Source organism: Lactuca sativa, chromosome 7 (genome assembly GCF_002870075.4).
Source record: "Lactuca sativa cultivar Salinas chromosome 7, Lsat_Salinas_v11, whole genome shotgun sequence".
NCBI lineage: Eukaryota > Viridiplantae > Streptophyta > Magnoliopsida > Asterales > Asteraceae > Lactuca > Lactuca sativa.
This window is the reverse complement of record NC_056629.2, coordinates 177,280,031-177,300,401: the sequence shown is the minus strand read 5'-3', so window position 1 is coordinate 177,300,401 and position 20,371 is coordinate 177,280,031. Positions and strand designations below refer to the sequence as shown.

Genomic DNA, 20,371 nt, shown 5'->3' with positions numbered 1-20,371 from the left:
GACCTTAGTGTCAAGATAAGGGATCGGGGATCCCAGGATTGTAGTGCCTGAATGGCATAATAGATTGAGCAGTTAAGTAGTGCCTTTATGATGCAGATATGGTATGAGTTATGTGTTCCAGACTATGGTACGATGCAGTATGCAGTATATGTGTTCATGCTAGTTGACATGTTATGATATGTGATGATTCAGTGAGTTCCGGACTTCGGTCCAAGGCAGTTAGTTCGCTGGGAGCGACTAGGAATTGTGTGGGGACTAGCGATCGGGGGAAGCCGGTAGTCCAGATATTGGTAGGAAGGTAGGGACCAGGGTGGTCTCAGTCATCTGGAAGGCAGATGAGGAATGGCAGAATTTTCAGTCAGTAGCAGTGCGGGTAAGCAGTCTATGATGAAATTCAGTTAGTTGATTTTGGGGTGCTCGACACCAAATTATAGTAGAAAGATATGCCCATTGGATACTAGTAATAATGACCCGTACTGGAGGTAGCATGAGTAATGGATTGGTGAAGATAGGATCTTCACAGTGATAGAGGAAATATAGTTGGTTATGGAGCATTGCCTTGGGGAGGCAAGGAAATCGCGCAAGGAAGGAAGGGGTGAACCCATATGGGTTCAGTGCAGTACTCGGTGAGTACCAGAAGGATTGTCAGTTGAGTAAGTTGCGTTTCCAGAATGTTCAGGGTCATGGTTGACCCGAGATGATTATCTGCAATGATTAATGTTAGTCGGAATGACCGGGCGGAAGACCAGCGAAGGTAGGCAGCTGGTGATGGATCATTTAGTGGAATATTGGAAGCAGATCGCAGGCGGTGGGCCATAGCAAACTTCGAGGACGAATTTTATTTTAAGTGGGGGAGAGTTGTAACACCCAAAGTCAGGAAGGCCAAGAAAGGAAAGGAAACCCTAATTTTAAGGGACGACTCGGCGAGTCCAAGGAGGAACTCGGCGAGTCCGAGCGGGATCCGGGTTGAGGAGTAAGTGACCGACTCGGCGATTCAGCCAAGGAGACTAGGCGAGTCTGGTCTGGGCGAGGAAAACCCTAAATCCGAGACTTGGAGCCTATTTAAACGTCTCATTCTCTCCCCTAGGGTTCCTTTACTGCCTCTTTCACCCAGAACATCGAACCCTAAGCCCTATTGTTGCTCATTCAAGCTTCCAAGCCATTTTTGGGCGATTTGAAGGAAGAAGAAGGAGGGGAATCATTGAAGCTTCAAGGATTGGCCTTAGATCTGAAGATTGGGGAAACTTTCTGAGTTATTGAAGGTATTAAGTCGTTTCCCTCCTTTAGATTTATTATGGTTGTAAGTTTTGGGGGCTTTTTAGCCATGATTAGCTATCCTTTTGAGTTAGAAGCCAGATCTGAAGTTGCTACTTCGGATCTAAGCATATTATGGTCTTGAGAAGCATAAAGTATCTGTCCTTGAGTTGATTATGGAGCCTCCTTGCCTTTAACCCTATTTTATGGTGTATTTAGCCTAGATCTCCTTCTCTACACGTAAAGTTTGCAACTTTACGTGAGGAATAGGCTTGGGAAGGGTAGATCTACAGTTTGGAGTCCATGCATGACTCAAAAGTCCTCTGCATGTTTGAAGATCTGAATGGACTCGACGAGTCCTTTGAGTAGACTCGGCGAGTAGCATGAAGATTTGGAGGAACTCAACGAGTGGGATGAACAACTCGGCGAGTCTGTTGAAGGTTTTCTTGAACTCGGCGAGTCTGTTCTTGGACTCGGCGAGTCAGGTCGCGAAACCCCAAACCCTTCGAGTTGAGACTCGAATCAGTGAGTCGAATGGAGTCTTGGTGAGTTGGACAGGTCAGGACTCGGAAATCGGTCGACTCGGTGAGTCAAGCCGCGAATGGAAGGACTCTGAACATATGAACTTGGCGAGTCAGTAGGGTGACTCGGCGAGTAGGGTTGACCTGGAAGGTGACTTTGACCAGAGTTGACTTTGTTGTCTTTCGGGGGTCAGTTAGACTCAGTGTTGCATTGATATTGGTAGCTCGGGGAGCGAGTGGAGCAGGAGTTCAGAGAGTTGTCGGGCAGCGGCTAGTGGGATCATCAGCAAGTTCAGCCAGTGCAGGTGAGTTTCCCTTTGTGTGAATGTGGTGGTTGTCGAGGCCAACACAAATAATAACCCTAAATATTACACACTAAAATAGTGTATAGTGGTAAAGGGATCGAATCCGCGAAGATTGGTTCAATTTATAACTCTATGAAAAATCTCTTTGTAAAAATACTTGAAAATGACAATAAAAATAAAATGGGGGGTTTTGGTGTTTTGAAATACTTGAAACAACTAGAATTAACAATGATTTAAATAGACAAATGCAACAAAAATAAGAGTTTGATGTAAAACCAATGAGGGAGAGATGGTTGACTTAAAGTTTCCTCACTTTGACTTTTGATGAACATATCATTAGAATCCAATGGTGCAATACTTTGATTTAAATCCTTAATTTGGCTATAGTAATCCAAGGAGCTTGAGATTACCTAGACTTTTCTTAATTGTTGAAATGACTAGAGAAGCTCATAACAATTTCCTTAGTCAAAGTCACTAATTCCAAATAGCATGTAATTAGTGAAAGTCAACTAGCATTAAGAACCAAAAAGTCACCAAATCCAAGAGGGGTCAAATGCTTTCACCACCATGTTGGAGGAAATGTTTTTATGATTGTGTAAAGCAAAAACAACACAAAAATCATTTGTTGCTTGCTAATTTGAGGATCCTTTACTTAATCAAGAAATTAGCCAACTAATCACCACAAACACATTTAAACTCATGAACTAAAACATACAAGTAGTGATAAGATGTTAAAACACAAAACATTCCCATAAAGATTTAAGAACATGTTCATGGATTCTTCAACATTCAACAAAAGTTCAAAGGATTAACCAAAAGTCAACCAAAATTAGTTTAGCCAAGCATGGCTAAACACAAAGAAACAAAGTTAGAGAAATTTGTACCAAACATTAAGCAAGAATCAAGAGGTAAAAATATGATGTTCTTCAAGGGTTCTTGGCCTTCAAAAGTCTCCAAAACTCCAGAGAGAATCTTCAAAAATCGGATGTCCAAGAGTATGCAAAAGATGGGCACCAACCTTCCTCAAATAGCTCAAAAGAAGGATTCCCGAAATTGCCCCTGTAGGGCCTTGCGCGACCCGCGTGCTGCTGCGCGGGTGGGTTGCGCGGGTGGTACCTGACATGGGCTCCTTTGAGATTTTGGGCCTCTAAAGCATATCCCACTAGCCCAGATCGAATCCAATCACCTCCTAGCCCATTTTCTTCAAGTTTTTCTTCATTTAAAGCCCAATTTGACCTCTCTAAATCCTCCAAAGCTCGTGAACTCGCCCGATTAATAATTTTCAAACGCTTGAATGTTCCCCCGCATCTTTCAAATTTAAAGCTCAATTCTTCCAAGCCTTCAAGCAATTGACAAGTCCACCCCATGAATCACCTTCATAGCCATCAAGCATGAAATCTCCAATTCCCTTCAAGCCCAATCGCCTCGCAAGAGTGCCGCCCCGCTAGTTTCCAAGAAAATCTGCAATAATGCTCAAGAAACTAGAAAGTACCCCGAAATGGTCATAAAAATAACAAAAGGGAAAATATGCATGAAAGTTAACTAAAATGCGAATGAAATGTACTAAAATAAACTATAAAAATAAGTAAATAAAATGAAGTTATCATAATGGGTCTAAGGCCACAATGCCGACCCATGTAGTTATGAGTAGAAGACCCGGGGGTTAACCCTAGACACAGTATGCTAGTATGATATTCAGGATGAGGTCCAGTGGTAGCGGGCGGGTGCCCAAGGAATGGTTTATGTGATAGTTTATACTTGCTGTCTGTGTGATGCTTGTATGTGCCTGGTAGGGAGGTGAGTGTGGGCGAGGTCCCGTAAGTCACCAATAGCAGAGTGTGGATGGTGTTCCATATCTCATTAGCAGCAGATCAGGGGCGAGGCCCGAGTTAGGAAAAGAGTGAGTGTGGGCTGGGCCCATATCTCACAATCAGTAGGAGCATGGACGGGGTTCCATGACTCATCAGTAACAGGGCAGGGGCGAGGCCCAGGATAGGCGAGGCCTTAGGACAGGATCAGTTCGTATGTGTTTAGCTTATGTGTTGTGATATGTTTATGTGTTATTATTTGTTGGCGGGCGAGGCCCTGTGACAGGCGAGGCCTAAGTGAAACAGATCTGTATCCGAGCGGGGCTCGAAGCCAGGCGGGGCCTGGAGCGGCGGGGCCGTTGTAGCGGGCGAGGCCCAAGGTAGGGGCGAGGCCCAGGATAGCGGGCGTGGCCCAATATGTGCAGTATGTGGTTATGCATGGTATGTGGTAGGGTGGGGGACTCACTAAGCTTCGTGCTTACGGTTTTCAGTTTTGTTTTCAGGTACTTCCGGTAGCGGAGGGAAGAGCTCGGGGTGATCGCATGGCACACACCATTAATTAGACTGCCTGGGAATGTTTACTCTGATAACGAACATGTGTTTTGGAAATTAATACTATGTTTATGTTTTGGATTGATGACTTTGCTTAAAGTAATGTTTTATTAAAAGAAATCTTTAGTCTTGAATTTTGGGACGTTACAAGTAACTTTATCCCCTCTTTCCACCTACTCATCAGCCAAAGAAAAGAAAAGGTCTTAATATCAAACACAATAGAACTAATACATTGTCAGGACCGTTCCAAACATATTTGGGACCCAGAGCAAAAGTAAAATAGAAGCCATCTGGTTACGAGAAATTTGTATGGTCATTAAATTTAATTTAGATTTGAAAAAGAATTTACTATTAAGATATGAATCAAATACCTAAGTTCTTTAACCGGCTTTACTACAAATCTATTATGGTTATGTGAAAAAAATTATATATAAACTAGTTCCGACAAATTTAAATTAAATTTTGGAAGACAAATGTCAATGATAAACTTAGACCGGGACACTTTAATGAATTAAAATCTCTAGCCAACTACACAAGATAATATGTTTGGTATAATGTATTATTTAAATATATTCTTATAGAAAACAAAAAACAAAAATAGGAAAGAATTTGAAGAGTTGGTATTATAAGAAACTATGTCTTTACTAGGTAATCTTAAAGAGATAGAGATGGGAGAAATAATATTGAAGACTCACATCCTTATCTAAATGATGGAATCATTCTAAATGGAAGAGAATTGTAGCCTTCATAGTTAGATTCGAGTAAGATGGATTGATATTAATGAGAATTGAATGGTCCATTAATGTTATATATAATCATAAATAAATAACATTCTTTAACTGTGATCATTATGATAAAATGAGGTATTATAGGAGTTTATTGACATTTAAATTCATTCAAAAGGATTAAATATCATAAATGAAAAACTAAAATGAAAGGGAAATAAATAAAATCGAAATAAATGCAAAGTAGGAAACTTAAGAGGGTAAATATAGATTTTCAAAATGTATCACATATCTGAAGAAAATGGAAACCGAGTAGAATACAAAACAAGCTGAAAATTTTAGGGGACAAAAAGATGTAAAATTTGATTTGATATGGGACAACATGATTCCTTCAAGATACAACCTACATAATTAAGGGAAAAAAAACACCTTTTAAGAAGCGAAGGAAAAATTGGTTAGATGGAACGCCCCGCCTTACCACGTTTTTTTTTGGAACCGTCGAATAATATTAATAAAAACGAACCACTACTAGCAAGTAACTAGCAGGGTACAGAAGTACAAGGTCGAAACAGAAACATACATGGAATGATATACATTATTATGAACTTAAAGTATAAATGGAGACATGTTCCAGTTATCCCAATCACCGATTCCTTCATTGCCCATGTACTTTGTCCAGAAGTACACCATTGACTTAATTGCCCCTGCACCATAAGTGGGAGTATGAAATACTCCATTGAACACCCGCTCATTCCTAAGTTTCCAAAGGATCCAGATTAGGCCATGACATATCTTGAGGAATCTTATCGCCTTCCTTGGGTTGCTTCCCTAATTTTCTGCAAAAGTGATTAACTCTCCAACTGATGAGAATGGTTGTAAGCCACACCAATTGAAAATAATCTTTCTGACTTCACATGCAAATGGACATTGTACCAGAATATGATCAGAGCATTTCAATCCGTTAACACAGACGCCACAGTTATCGTTTTCTATATTAACCCCTTTGCATTTCAATGCCACTGCAGATGGGATCTTCCTTTTCATCACTCTCCATGTGATCTATAACTATTTTGTAGACAGAATTTAACATATTAATTAATAAGTTAATGCCGTTGTAACCCAATCAACTATTGAGTTTTGATTTAAAAGGTTCTTGATGTATTTTTTAATAGTTTAGGTCATTAAACTTATTCGTGACCTGTTAATTATACCAATAATGTATTTTTGCCAGGTTTTATTACTGGTTACAAGAATTGAAGCTCCCTTCATTGACTTTTTTGTTGGACGCTAAAAAAATAAATAGTCTAGTTGAGCATAAACAAAGTAACCTAGAGTAAATTAAGAATTTTCTCCTTGCACACGATTATTATTTCCATGTGTTTATTATTTTGTTTTACCTATAACGTGCCTTTACATATTGTTATATGATGTTATAACTTATAACGTTCTTACGATTTTACCTCGAGGTCCTTTTACAGAGCTTATTTAAATATGATTTATGGATTCCGAATCCTATGTATTTCATTAGGCTTTTCAAGAATAACATTGCATTTTGACATGTATACGAGGTGAAACAAATTCTCATCATAATTATCAATGGAGTGGTGTAGACAGTATTGAACCAGATTCCATCAACTATATAAACATACATTTTCAAATTCCAAAACACGACAAAAAAGGTCCTTTATCTGCAACACAACAATTAAGCCAATACACAACACATAATGCATTAGGCACAAATGAAAATAAGAATATAAGATAGATAGAATATAGAATGAGATATAATTAAGCCTTGACAATGTTCTAACATATGCATCAATTAATCATAAAAACAAAGATACGTCTGCTAACAAGTCATCACTCATGTATGAGATTAGCATCCAAAAAATCATGGAAGAAATACCACATGCTTGCATGAAAGAACTTGCCTTCTCCAGTTTTATCACCAGGCTTCCAGTATTTTCCAAGAAAGAATGCATATTTTTCTCCTGTGTTTTCACGTAACACCCATTTCATTTCAGCAAAATCTAGTTCGTGGATCCTGTATGGATGTCCTAATTTGCGATCTATCACATAAAGGTTTTCACTGGAGCTTACAAACTGCGGACGTGAGAGGTGAGAAGCATATCCCTGAAAAATTCTTCGTTTCGAGTAACATCGGAGGCATCAGTTTGGGCTTTGGATGGAGTATTATTTCATATAAACGCTCCTTTTGATTTGAAAGATAAGAGGCGTGAAACATATATATCTTCCCCTTGAAAGCATGTATATCATACATGAGAAGGGACCCACAGACACGAGTCCATCTTCCTTCACCCACGACACAAAGCCATAGTTTGCTGGTGTTTATATTCAACATAGCAAACACCCACTCAGATATTGAAGATGAAAAGACAAGGATACCCTTGATGTTTATGTTTTCATGGCAACCATAGACTGCATAGGGTACATAAGGAAGATGAAGTTCATGCCTTGAGTATATCATTGTGAAGATCTAACCAATGTACCACAACACGGTTGCCACAAGTCATTCCTAAAAAGAAAAGCATTTGAGACATTGATATACACAAAATATACGAATTTTACCAAAAAAAAAAAAAGTTTCAAGGAATCAGCCATATATGGTGTATTACTGATCTCAGGGATCCTAAAATTGAAGGAAATTTCATTTGAAAGACTTGACATCAATTTCACTAGTTTGTGTTTCAAATAAATGGATGACAGAATATGATTAACGTCCATCAGATTTCAGAAGCTTGAAGTAATTAACCCCCTTTTTGATCTAAATGTTCTAGTAACTATTAAAAAAAAAAGATAAGAAAATTTACTCATTATTCTTTTACTAAATACTTTTCTTACCGACAAACAAGTCACCCAAAATCATAAACTTATGTATGCAGTGGAAAAAACGAATGCTTTTAACAAAATAGTATTTCATTACATGCAACAAAAATGCCAAATTCAATCAAAACCTGGACAATCTAACAAATTAACCAAAATTACTTTATATGCACATTATTATAAAGATAAGAAATACCATATCATCATATCAGTTAGAGTTATGATTCCATTCACCAAATTATTAAAAAAAAAAAAAAAGCAAAAATCGATCAGTAACTAATCTAATGCAACTATTTTAATGATTTCATCAGTAATCATATATGGATTTGTCCATCTGTTTGATTTAAACTAATAAAACCGAACATGCAATATAAAAAGTAGAAGGAACTAAGCTAAACTAATGGAAACATGAAATCTAAGAAATTAGAATCATATATAAATCTACAATGGATCAATCAGATCATAGTCATTTGGAACTGAAGAACATGAAAATGATGGAAGTTTATGGATCTTCAAAGGTTGGAGTAAATTATATATTTGTTCAATATGAGAAGAACAATGTGCAGCAAAAAAGTTAATGCTCAATATTTTGATGAAACTGAAAGTTACATATCGCCATATCATATGATCATTAACATCCAAATCCTCTGGAATAAACAAACTTAGGAGAAACAATTTACCGGATTGGAACTTGAGCAAATGGTTTAAGAACAATTATGTCGCTACCGCCCCTATCGCCCGCTGTATCCCTTATTTAATTGGCTAAAATGGGCCGAAACTGTTTTGGGCCCTACAAAACAGTTTCTTTGGTTGAAAGAGTTGGTTGCTCCACAATTGGAGCTTTTGAAAGCTTTTTCAATGAAAAAAACTTTCAAACTTTTAGAAAAAGCTATAGTGGAAGTCTTTTCAAAGAAGTTATTTTTTTTTACTACAAGATTGTTGCTTTAACAAGTTTTATGGTCAGAGTTTCTTTTCTTTCTTTCTTTTTTTTTCACCAACACCAACACCACCACTAGACCGATTAGTAAATCTCTCTCTCTCTCTCTCTCTCTCTCTCTCTCTCTCTAGAATTTCACTTTCTCTCTCTCTCTCTCACACGACTTCATTCAGGGAGAGGGTTGAGACGGACACCAACGTTTCACGGTTGAGATGATCAAAGGATAATCCATCCGGCGGCACCGTCATTCACCACCGATTCCATTACAATAATCAGGAAAAAGGAAATACTTTTCATTTTCATTGGTAACAATATATCTCGTCGAATAGTGAGCTATGGTAAAAATAATGTGTGTTGCTACGAAATAAAAAATATTCTTCACTTGTGTTTTCACATGAAACCTGAACTATCACATAAAGATTTTCAATAGAACTCACAAATCCAAGATAAATGAAATTTGGTTTCTAAAAATTCTTGGTTTCGAGTAACACCAGTTTAGGACTGGATAGAGTTTTATTTCTCATAGTCTCACTAACTGAGCCTATGGTATATATCTTCCCCTTGAAGGCAACTAAATCATCAACATGGAAAGAGGAGGAGACACAAGTCCATTATCGTTTACCCGGTCTTCAAAACCATATTTAATGAAAATCACATTTTCTAACCACAAGAAACACCCACTTAGATATTGAAGGTGCAAACACAAGGATAGCCTTAAAGCAACTAAATAATTGACCGGGAACATCAGGCAACACTACAAGAAATAACGTCATTACCACTACGCTATTAGCGTGACTCAAGCTTGAGTCGCAGCTAAAGCTCATTTTCACTGTTAATAGCGTCGCTCGTAATGCAAGACCAAATCCACAGTTACACGTTCTCGTAAATCCTAACCATCCGATTAACATTCTAATCCAATGGATGGGGGCCTTTTCGCACACACTCAATATCGAAGACAAAATGTCACCGCTAAAGGTAAACAGAGTCGCTGCTAAAGGTCATGAAAAAAAGAAGCAGGATACGTTCCTTCCTTTGTTGTCACCACTATTGTTTATTATCACCGGTGATAACCTCAAGTTGCCGTTATTGACTGTCGCCGCTATTGATGGTAAATTTTATTATGAATTTTTATTTACTATTTTTATTCGGTTATTATGAAAATATTGTTTCTAATAATTTTTAATTATATTTGTAGTTGTGCCACACAGGAGATTAGAGGAAAAGAAAAAAACATTAAGCTCAAAAAATAGCTCTAACCAATAAGGGAGAACCGATTGACATTAACTATGATACGAATATGACATATGATCCCGTAGGACAACCAAAAGACATGTTTGCATGCGAAATTGGGAAAATAATGTGTTAGATGGTCCTTTTTGATAAAAGAACTTGGAAAAGAGTTTTTTTTTCAATGATAAAGGATATAGTACAACAACATTTAGAGGTAAATTATTTATATAAGAATATGGTTAATTATGATTGGTTTTTACTTGGCTAACTTTTTTTTCTATAGACAAAGTGGTGGGATGTCAAGCCCACCAAGCAAATTACACCCTTTGATTGCTAAATAAACGTAATATAATGGTAAAAAGGGGTATCGATCCTCGGGTAAATGGTTGTATTCAATCATCAATGCAATTCAATAGAACTAGTGAAATTAAACTAACTAACTACAATTAAACTAAAAGGGGGGTGTTTAATTACTTGAAAACTAAAATACTTGAATAACTAAAAACCTTGCAATTAAGCAAGTTGATGAGATGCTCAAAGGTTGGGAATAATTGGTTAACTAAGGCAATTCAACACAATGAACATTTGTGTGTTTATCATTAGGATCTAATACAAAGCTTATCCTTCATCCCAAATTGGTTATAGCAATCATGAAGCATGATATGCCAAGATTCCTCATAGGTAGTATGGAGGTTGGGGAAGCCCACAACACACCTTCTTAATTAAGATCAATGGTCAATTGAAGCAATTAATCCCAAGAAATCAATTAGCCTTAAGAATGAAGGAATCCCCAATTCCTAGAGGATGTCAAATGCTTACACATCCATAAAGGAGTTATGATTCATAAGCTAGAGATGATTTCTACCATCATAAAGCCTTTGTTTTAGATAAATTCAATGATCCAATGCAAAATCAATGAAATAAATCAACCATTGCTCAATCAAATACTAAGCTCATGATCAAAGCATCAATTAAGCATAAGAATTGCAAACTAGAATCATAAACATGGAATAAATTGATAATCAACATAAATCCTTCAAAACCCACAAACATTCATTGGTTTTCAGCCAAAGTCAACCAAATAAGAGTATTAGCCACTCATGGCAATAAAGTAACAAGAACAATAATCTAATTGCATAAAGAAACTACCTAAGATTTGGAAAGATGAAAGGAAATGATTTCTAGCTCCCAAAATCGCCTCTTGCAGATCTCCAATGGTGGAAAAACGTGTATGAGCTTCTAGATCTGATCCCCAAGGGTTATGGTGTGCAAAATGACCAAAATGCCCAAACTGGGCAGTCGCGCGGGTACCCGCGCGACGAAAATTCCACCCGCGCAAATGTTGCTATAATGCTATTGGTCCACCAAGCCACTCCACCCTTCCACTACCAAAGATTCCTTTGGTCCCCCCTTTGTCCATGTAATTTGAAATGCACCAATCATCATTTAGCCACCAAATGGATACTCCAAGCCCAAAATTAGAATTTTATGATCCATCTTCACAAGCCCAAATAATCCAAGCCAATAACTTTCAAAGCCCAATTCTTCCTCTTTGATTCCGCCAAGCCCAATAATGCCTCGGGAGCCCACTAAGCCCGTCTCAAATCAACCCGCAACCGCAACAAGCACCGAAAAACCTACAAAATATCTCATGCAACATAACAAACACCCGGTACGATCCATACTAAAGAAAAATAAATAAAATACAATGCATTAATGATAAAAAGATCTAAAATCTAAAATAAACGAATAAAAATAAGGAAATAAAATAAGCTATCACAAAGTTTGATTTTGATCGGATGTCCCGAGATCCAGAGGCTGCTATGTTGTTAGAGAGTTTTGAAGCGGCTTTGTTAAAAGGTTATTGAGAGCGTAAAGCTGATGTAAAAACATATTTTTTTAAAGTGGGAGGGTATGAGGATATCCCGAGAACATTAGCCACCCCCAGATGATATGGAGGTTGATAATTGGAGGAAAGCAATTGAGTATTTCCAAACGGATGAACACAACCGTGAACCGTGAGGGGTCGAGTTTGTATGACAGTACTTGCTATAAAAAGGCAACGTACGATATATGTATTTATTTATTTATAATATAATATAATTTATAATGTTAAATAGAACATGAAGATAGTTGAAATGTTCCACAATGCTCATACCGATAAGAATGATGTATTTGTTAATGACCATGCAGAACAACAATACGTAAGTATTTAATTATAATTTTATCATATAATTAAGTGTTTATTTATACTTAATTGTTAATCATTTTTGGAAAACACAATATTGGTTAGTGCAAGAGCTCTTAGAACAAACACAAGGGCGACAAGGTGAAAGAGATTTAACACCAATTGAAGAAAGAGCTACTTTCAAGAGAGTATTAGGTGAACGGCGTGACCATATCAGAGGCATCGGGCAGAAACCTTCTGCTATCCCGTCGATTGCACAACCATCGCAACAACCACTACAGTTATAACCATCACATATAAAACAAGATTATTTAATTTCAATAAATGCATGTTGATTTGGTAATTTTGGTTTGTGGTGATTATTTGCTAAAAGCTTTGGTAATTGGTTTTTTTTTCCCAAGTGCAAGAAATAGCAATGTACTTTGGTTTTTTGTCCCTAGTTTAAAAATAACAATGCACTTTGACATCAATAAATGCATGTTGATTTGGTAGTTTTTTATGTTTGATGATTTAACTTATAACTTTATATATGATGTTATTTATTATGTAGTTGGAAAATCTTTGGGTAATGCTCAATGAATCGACGTGTAGGGAGGAACTTTCTGCGTTTATTCAATCGGGGAAAAATCAAGGAGGAAACGGGGGGAACGAAGATGATGGTTCGTTGGATAATTAGTTTGTGTTTTGTATGTTAGATTTTGTGACACGTTGGTACTTGTTGGAATTATAACACTTTGGTTGTTTATGTTGGCATGAAATTATAACACTATTTTGTACCTAATCAGATGTCGTTATGTAAAACAAAAAAATTATGCATTTAATGTCATTAAGTATTAGTTTTTTTGCACCCGAAAGTGTCTATTTAAAAAAATTGAAAAATGTTATTACTGGCGACAAGGTTATTAGCGGCGACAGTGAGTATTACCGGTGACATGTCGTCGCTATTGGCTTTACGAGCGACATTTCTAACCTTTACCGGCGTCTTTTTTCGCCACTAATTCTTTTTTTTTTATTGTAATGGAATTGAAGTTCATGCCTTGTGATATGATTCACAAGCAAAAAGTGTTTGACTTCCTCACCCAAAAAAATCTAGTAACCACATATTACTCTAATACATTCCTTATAATAAGAATGAGGAATAATGGTTTTCTACTTTCTTCATTCAAAGTCCTTTAGGTGTACTATTTCTCATTAGCATAAGTAGAGAATGATATGGACATGAGTGGTATGGACGCTATAAACTTGTTCTTGTTGGATATCACTCCCAGTGATCTCCACGACGTACAAACTCTGTTGAATGCAAGAAAATCAACAATTCCAAGTTGCCTTATAACTAATGAAAGCACATCATTAGGAAGATCAGGAAGATCTAACTAAGGTGCCACACACCATTTATTATAATCCTACTACATGAGGAAGAATTGACCAAAGGTGCCACACCACCATTGATATTCCCGGTCCCTACCCTATCCTTGATTTTAGCCTAATAGGGATCCCTACCCCATAAATATGTACGTGGGGAATACCCATCCTCGATTAAGGCGAGTCAGTTAGGTTCCCTATAGTTCCCCACCGGATCGACTGAAATTTACATGCCTAGGTTTCACCATATTAGCAAACATTATGCCTCTAAGTCCAAACTCGTTTATTTTCGAACACATTAAGATTTGGTTTAAAACTAAACAACTTGCAGGATAACAAAACTCAATAAAGAAGTAGTTGTTTTTTTTAAAACTCCAAGCATTTCCGAAACAAGTTTGATAGTATCCCAACTTGACTCCGGATAATTCGTAACCCGATTATGTTCCGCAAGGTTGTCATAAAACATTTCTAAAGTATCTTTTAGACGTAATATTACTCGGTGAATCTCCAACACCAATGGAAGCCGAATCCATTGCTTGACTTGAGAGGTTTTTATTTTTATTTTTATTTTTATTTAAGAGAGTGTTTTCGTAGTTTGAGTAAGCTTCAACATCTAATACCTATATATACCATCAAGGAATGGTTAATACGGAGCAAAGGGACCTAAAACAAAATTGGTGCACCTCCAAATGGCCACAATATCGTTAGAATAAACCAAAAAACAAAACAGTAACAATAGTACACTGCGTAAACAAGTTCCGCAAATCAGATCTCACTAAACTGGTCCCAACGGCTATAACTGGTGCCATTGGCGGTTCGATTTCTGAACCGGATCGGTTCATCGTGAACCGATTTAGGTTTCCGAACCAGTTTTTTTGTGCACGTTTACTAGCCATTAACAATGCCCATGTAATTTACTCACCTCACCAAAATTGTGTAAAAACTCATTTATTTCCAATTTATCTACTCTGCTATATAAATTGACCCCATTCAATAACAAATATAATAGATTTATTGCAACAAGGTTCAAAAAATTAGGCTATCCACTAGTAGCATATTATTTCAAAATTATCTTTAACTAAACTCTTAAAACTCTACTAACAACATTCTAAGCTTTAACTCATCAAACTTTCCATCTCCATGGATTTCTCTCAATTGAATGAACATAACATCTGGCGTTAGAAACCTTGTCTTACCCATTTACTTTGTGGCAACAATTTGTCCATTAATTTCAAGTAAGAGGAATCAATTTACACCACAAGAACTTAAATCTGGGTTTGTTGATTAGAAGCCAACTTGCCCCCACTATTTGGTTGAAAAGCATACTACAGGCAGGGCCGACCCATGGCAGGTTCATCATGTGCCTGTGAACAGGGCCCAAAAAACTATAGGGCCTAATATTTTTTAGCATTTATACTAGAGTATGTTCGTTCAATGGCCCAATAAAATTCGGTTAGTTTTTTTATTGCTCCATCAACCGATGCAGCAAGGAGGGAGCAGGATAATTTTTGGGAAAACAAAAAAACTCTTTGGTTTCTGGTTTCTTCATCACTAATAACGCACACATGGGTGACAGGAAGCATAAGTCGATTCCATTCCAATATCAAAGACACAAGCGATCAACAATCTTACTTCTTTTTCTTTCTTCTCAAAACTATGAAGCTTACCAACGATTTCAGTTCTAACAAAGCTTACCAACGATTTTAGAAGCCTCAGATTTGTTACCTGCTTGAAGTTTCAAAATCAGAAGGTAACATTCAACTTTAGTTTTGTCCTCAATTTTTCTTTTTTCAGAAGCTGCAAATTTCTGATCAGTTTTTCTTTTTTCTTTTTCTACTACTTCCAAATTAGTAATCAGTAAATCGGAGGAACAATGATATGAGTTTTCGTAAATCATAACTCAAAAGGAACAAGGAATTAAGGTAAATTCTGATTTGTAGCGTCGAAAATCATAAAGTCATTTTCTGATTTCTGATATAATATCATTGTTTTGCTTTTTTCCTGATAATGAAACATATCAGATGATTTCGATTTTTTTTTTTTTTTACAGTTTTGATACCCTCTTGGTGATTTGAAGTGTGGAAAATCTAGAACCAAGAAGCCAATAATATAGAAGCCATTTTCTTTTTTGTGTATTATTTTGATTGAAATTTTAATTTTATGTATTTGCAGTAGGAAATTAAAATTTATAATATTTTTGCTTAAATCTTTGAGGTTTTTCAAAATTTAGGACTCATTTTTATTAAATTGCAATGGGTCTTCAAAATCTCCAGGCCGGCCTGACTATAGGGATCATCCATTCTCACACTATCCTTTGTTTGATAAACACGACTGTGTAACAAAGTAACAACAGCTGCTATACAAATTATGACACCAAAATCATGTGCATACAATTTTGTATTTGATTCATGATAAACTAATGGTTGTCGTGAGAGAAAAATCATTGTGGGAAAACTAAAAGACCAACAAAAGGTACGGCATTCCCAACAAAATATATATCATGCCAATGCGCAACACATAATGCATTAGGCATAAATGGAAAAAAAAAAAAAAAAAAAAAAAAAAAAAAAAAAAAAAAAAAGAATATAAAGGGGTGTTTGGTTTAGCTTTTCAAACCTCAAAAGTTCTTTTTGGAAAAGTTACAAAAATCAGGATTTCCTAACTTTTTCAAAAAGTTCCTTTTCTTTATGTAAAAACTTCAAAAGTGACTTTTAAAACTAGTTTGCCATACATCTTTTGCTTCTTTTTCTTTTTCAAAAATGACTTTTGGCTGTGAAAAGCTAAGCCAAACACCCCCTTTAATGATATATAATTGACATTTGCATTATTGCATACACCCGAAGCAAAAAGGGTGAGCCAAAACCAAATAAAAAAAATTGAAGATGCTGATTAAGACAATGATGGTTCTATAAAGCCTTGACAATGATGTTCTAAGATATGTCTATATTAAAGTCAAAGATAAAGGTGCTAACAATTAAGTGATCACTCATGTATGAGATCAACATTCAAACAATCAAAGAATAAATACCAGATTTTTGCATGAAACGACCCGCCCTTTCCATTTTTATCAGAAACAACATATCTTCCGTGGTGTGGGGGAAGGGAACCAGAAATAAACTCGATAAGAAAGAAGGCATATTCTTCAGCTTTCTTTTCACTTGACACGAATATCATTTGGTCAAGATCTATCTCATGAATATTGTATGGATGTTTTTTTGAACCACGATCTATGACATAAAGATTTTCACCAGAAGTCACAAATCCCGGATATCTGAAATTTGGTTTCGGAAAATTCTTGGTTTCGAGTAACACCAGTTCAGCCTCTGGAAAGAGTTTCAATTCACATAGCTTCACTTCATCTGATGTAGAAAAATAGTGTATGGTATATATCTTCCCCTTGAAAGCATGTAAATCATTGATAGGGGGGAAAGGGGAGGAGACATAATGCCATCCTACTTTATCCGCTATACAAAACCATATTTTATCAGTACTGCATGCAATAACCACAACCAACACCCATTCGGATATTAAAGGTGAAAAGACGAGGAAAGGTTCTGTATCTCCAGGGCAAGAAAAGTATGCACAGGGGGTACCAGGAAAATAAAGTTCATGCCTTGTGATGGGATTCACAAGCCAGAATCCGTCGTATTCCTCATCAAACAAAACCAAGTAACCACAAGTTACTCCAACACACCACCTCCTCATAGCAGAATGGGGAAGAATGATTCTCAATATTCTTCCTTCAAAGTCCTTCAGGTAGTAGAACCCTTTCTCTTTAGCTTCTGAGTAGATAGATACAGACATGGGTGGTCTCGACACTATAAACTTGTTCCTATTAGAAAGAGCAACTGATCTCCATGACTTACAAACTCTGCTGAATGCAACGAAATCAATGACTCCAAGTTTCATCATAACTAATACAAGCACGTCATGAGGAAGATCTGACCAAGGTGCCACGCCACTATTGATTGTAATCCTACTACGCGCCTCATCATACTTCTTTTTTCTAAGCATACTCCTTCTCTTACCCATTCCTACATTTGCAAAAAAAGAAATAAACATTCAAGAGATTCGTATAAGAAAAAGAAAAAGGTATGATTATCCTGTTTTTAATTAAATTCTTATGTTACTGCCAATTCACGCAAAATCTGATATATACAATGGAAGAAACGAATGCTCTTAACAAAAGGCCAAATCCAATCAAGCCCTACACAATCTAACAAACTAAGGAAAACCACTTTATCTGCACACTATTTTAAAGGTAATCAGTTTCATATCTGGATTTGTATTTAAACTAATAAAACTCAGAATGAAGGGGAAAAAATTCAAAAACTAATGGGAAGGTGGAATCTAATTAGAAACAAGAATCATATAAACCTGAAACAGATCAATCCCAAGTTTGGAAGTGAGCAGTACACAAACATAGACTCGTTATGAAAAAAAAATTGATATTTATGAATGTTCAAAGTTGGAGTAAATTATTTGTCCAGTATGTATAAAAGCATCTGTTTTAGAGTTTATTACCATGAGAAAAGCATATTACTTGTTTGGTTAAAGACTTAAAGTTGTGGAAATATGATTTGGCAAAAGTAATATATCATAGGTTGACATCCAGCTCTAAGAATAATTATGCAGCAAAAAGTTAATGTTTAATTACAATTGATGAAATTAAAAAAAATCACCATATCATCACCCCATTAACGTTCAAATAATCTTCTAGAAGACAAGGAAAGTTAATGCACCTGATCGAGCAATGTAGAAGTTAAGCAGAATCGCCTCTGATCAGTAAAACCTACGACTATATCTTGGACGTCGCTGCCGCCATATCCCATTCCATTACCATATTTTTTTTTTTTTTTTTGTAAAACGCAATTTTATGAAGTTAATTGATTGATATTTATAGGCTAAAATGGGCCAAAAATAAATGTTTGGGTTGGGTAATTGGTTGCTCAACTTGTATGGCTTCTGGGCCAAAAATAAAAAGTCAAGTTTAGTCCTTATCTTTTTTCTTGATAAAAGTAAGTTTTGTTGTTTCAAAAAGTTATTTGATTGGTACCTGACCGGGCTGGCCCATTTAAAATGTTTTTTTTTCAATATCTATTATTATATATTATATTTATTTATCATCATATAATAGTTCTTTCAATCTTTATATTAAAATTAAATTAAAAATGATATCATATACCCACCCCACTCCACCTCGTCATTTTTATCGCCCACCGCCATCAAAAACCACTACCTTCGTCATCACTGCAACTGCCCATTACGCTGTTCTTGTGTTTGCTATCAAAGTATGAAGAATAATTCCAAAAATCAGAAGCCTTTGTACTTCCACATATCGATCTTCACACCAAGTGAAATAAGCCAAAAATACACAAATTGAATAGCTAGGAACGACACAAAGAATCAAATTGAACAACATTTGTCTTGCCATAAATAGATCTTATACAAAATTACATAAATTATTGGAGTTGTTATCATAGTTTCCAAAAATAAAAAATTAAATGTGATTTGTAAAGTAACAATGATGTCCTTGATAACCATGATCTTAATCTAGTGGTCCACAAAGGGTTATATGATTCTCAAGGTCTTTTGGGTTCTCAAAAATCTCAACTCTATATATATATATATATATATATATATATATATATATATATATATATATATATATATATATATATATATATATATATATATATATATTGTAAACGGATAACTTAGATAGCTTAGAGATAGGATTATAAATCAAATGTATGTTGTAACTATATGATCCTTGTATTCAGGATCTCATTTCTATCTCTGTAATTTTACTGTATATAAATACACTCAGATACCCAATTGGGTTTTCACGGCTAATACCCTTCTTAACTTGGTATCAGAGCTTGATTCTAGGGCTCCGAAATTCTTCTCTTTCTCTACTATTCCGGCTACTAGTTTCTCTATCCGGTTCTCACTATGTCTACCTCTGCTTCTCAAATCAACTCTGCCAAGATTGCCACTGCAATCTCGTGCAAACTCACTCGCACAAACTTTCTCCTATGGAAATCCAAGTAGTTCCTATATTGCGAGGAGTTCAATTGTTTGGATACCTTGATGGCACCATACCCAAACCTAATTCCAAAATCACAACTGGAACAGGTGCAGATGTTAGAGAAATCGATAACCCCCAATATGCTTCCTGGTTTGTTCAAGATCAAGCAATTGTCGGCGCTCTTTTGTCCTCCATGACAGAAGAAGTACTTGCTCAAGTCACAAGGTGTGCAAACACGTCCAATGAACTCTGGACTTCACTGCAGACTATGTTCTCAGCCCAACATCGAGGTAACTCCATCCAAATACGAACTCAACTCTCCACAACCAAGAAGGGAGATATGACTGCATCAGAATTCTATCACAAGATGACCAGCCTTGCCGATACCATGGCCAACATAGGCCATCCAATGACAGATGAAGAAGTTATTGGATACATTCTTGCTGGACTTGGCCCAGGTCATGGCGATCTGGTCACTGCTATCACAGTAATGAGCAACCAGAATTCGGTAACTCTACCTGATTTTTATTTGTATTTAATTGCTCATGAGGCACAAGCTAGTATTATGAATAGTACGCCCGATTTTACTACCTTTGCCAACACTGTTACTCGTCAAG

At 36.3% G+C, this 20,371-nt stretch overlaps 1 long non-coding RNA gene across 1 annotated transcript; it reads left to right on the top strand.

The window, feature by feature from the left end:
- Positions 1 to 15,185: 15,185 nt before the first annotated feature.
- On the top strand, positions 15,186 to 16,254 carry LOC128126990 (uncharacterized). Its single transcript, XR_008224964.1, has 3 exons — positions 15,186 to 15,473; positions 15,575 to 15,645; positions 15,774 to 16,254. It is a non-coding gene; the product is annotated as an uncharacterized LOC128126990 (long non-coding RNA).
- The last annotated feature ends 4,117 nt before the right edge of the window (positions 16,255 to 20,371 follow it).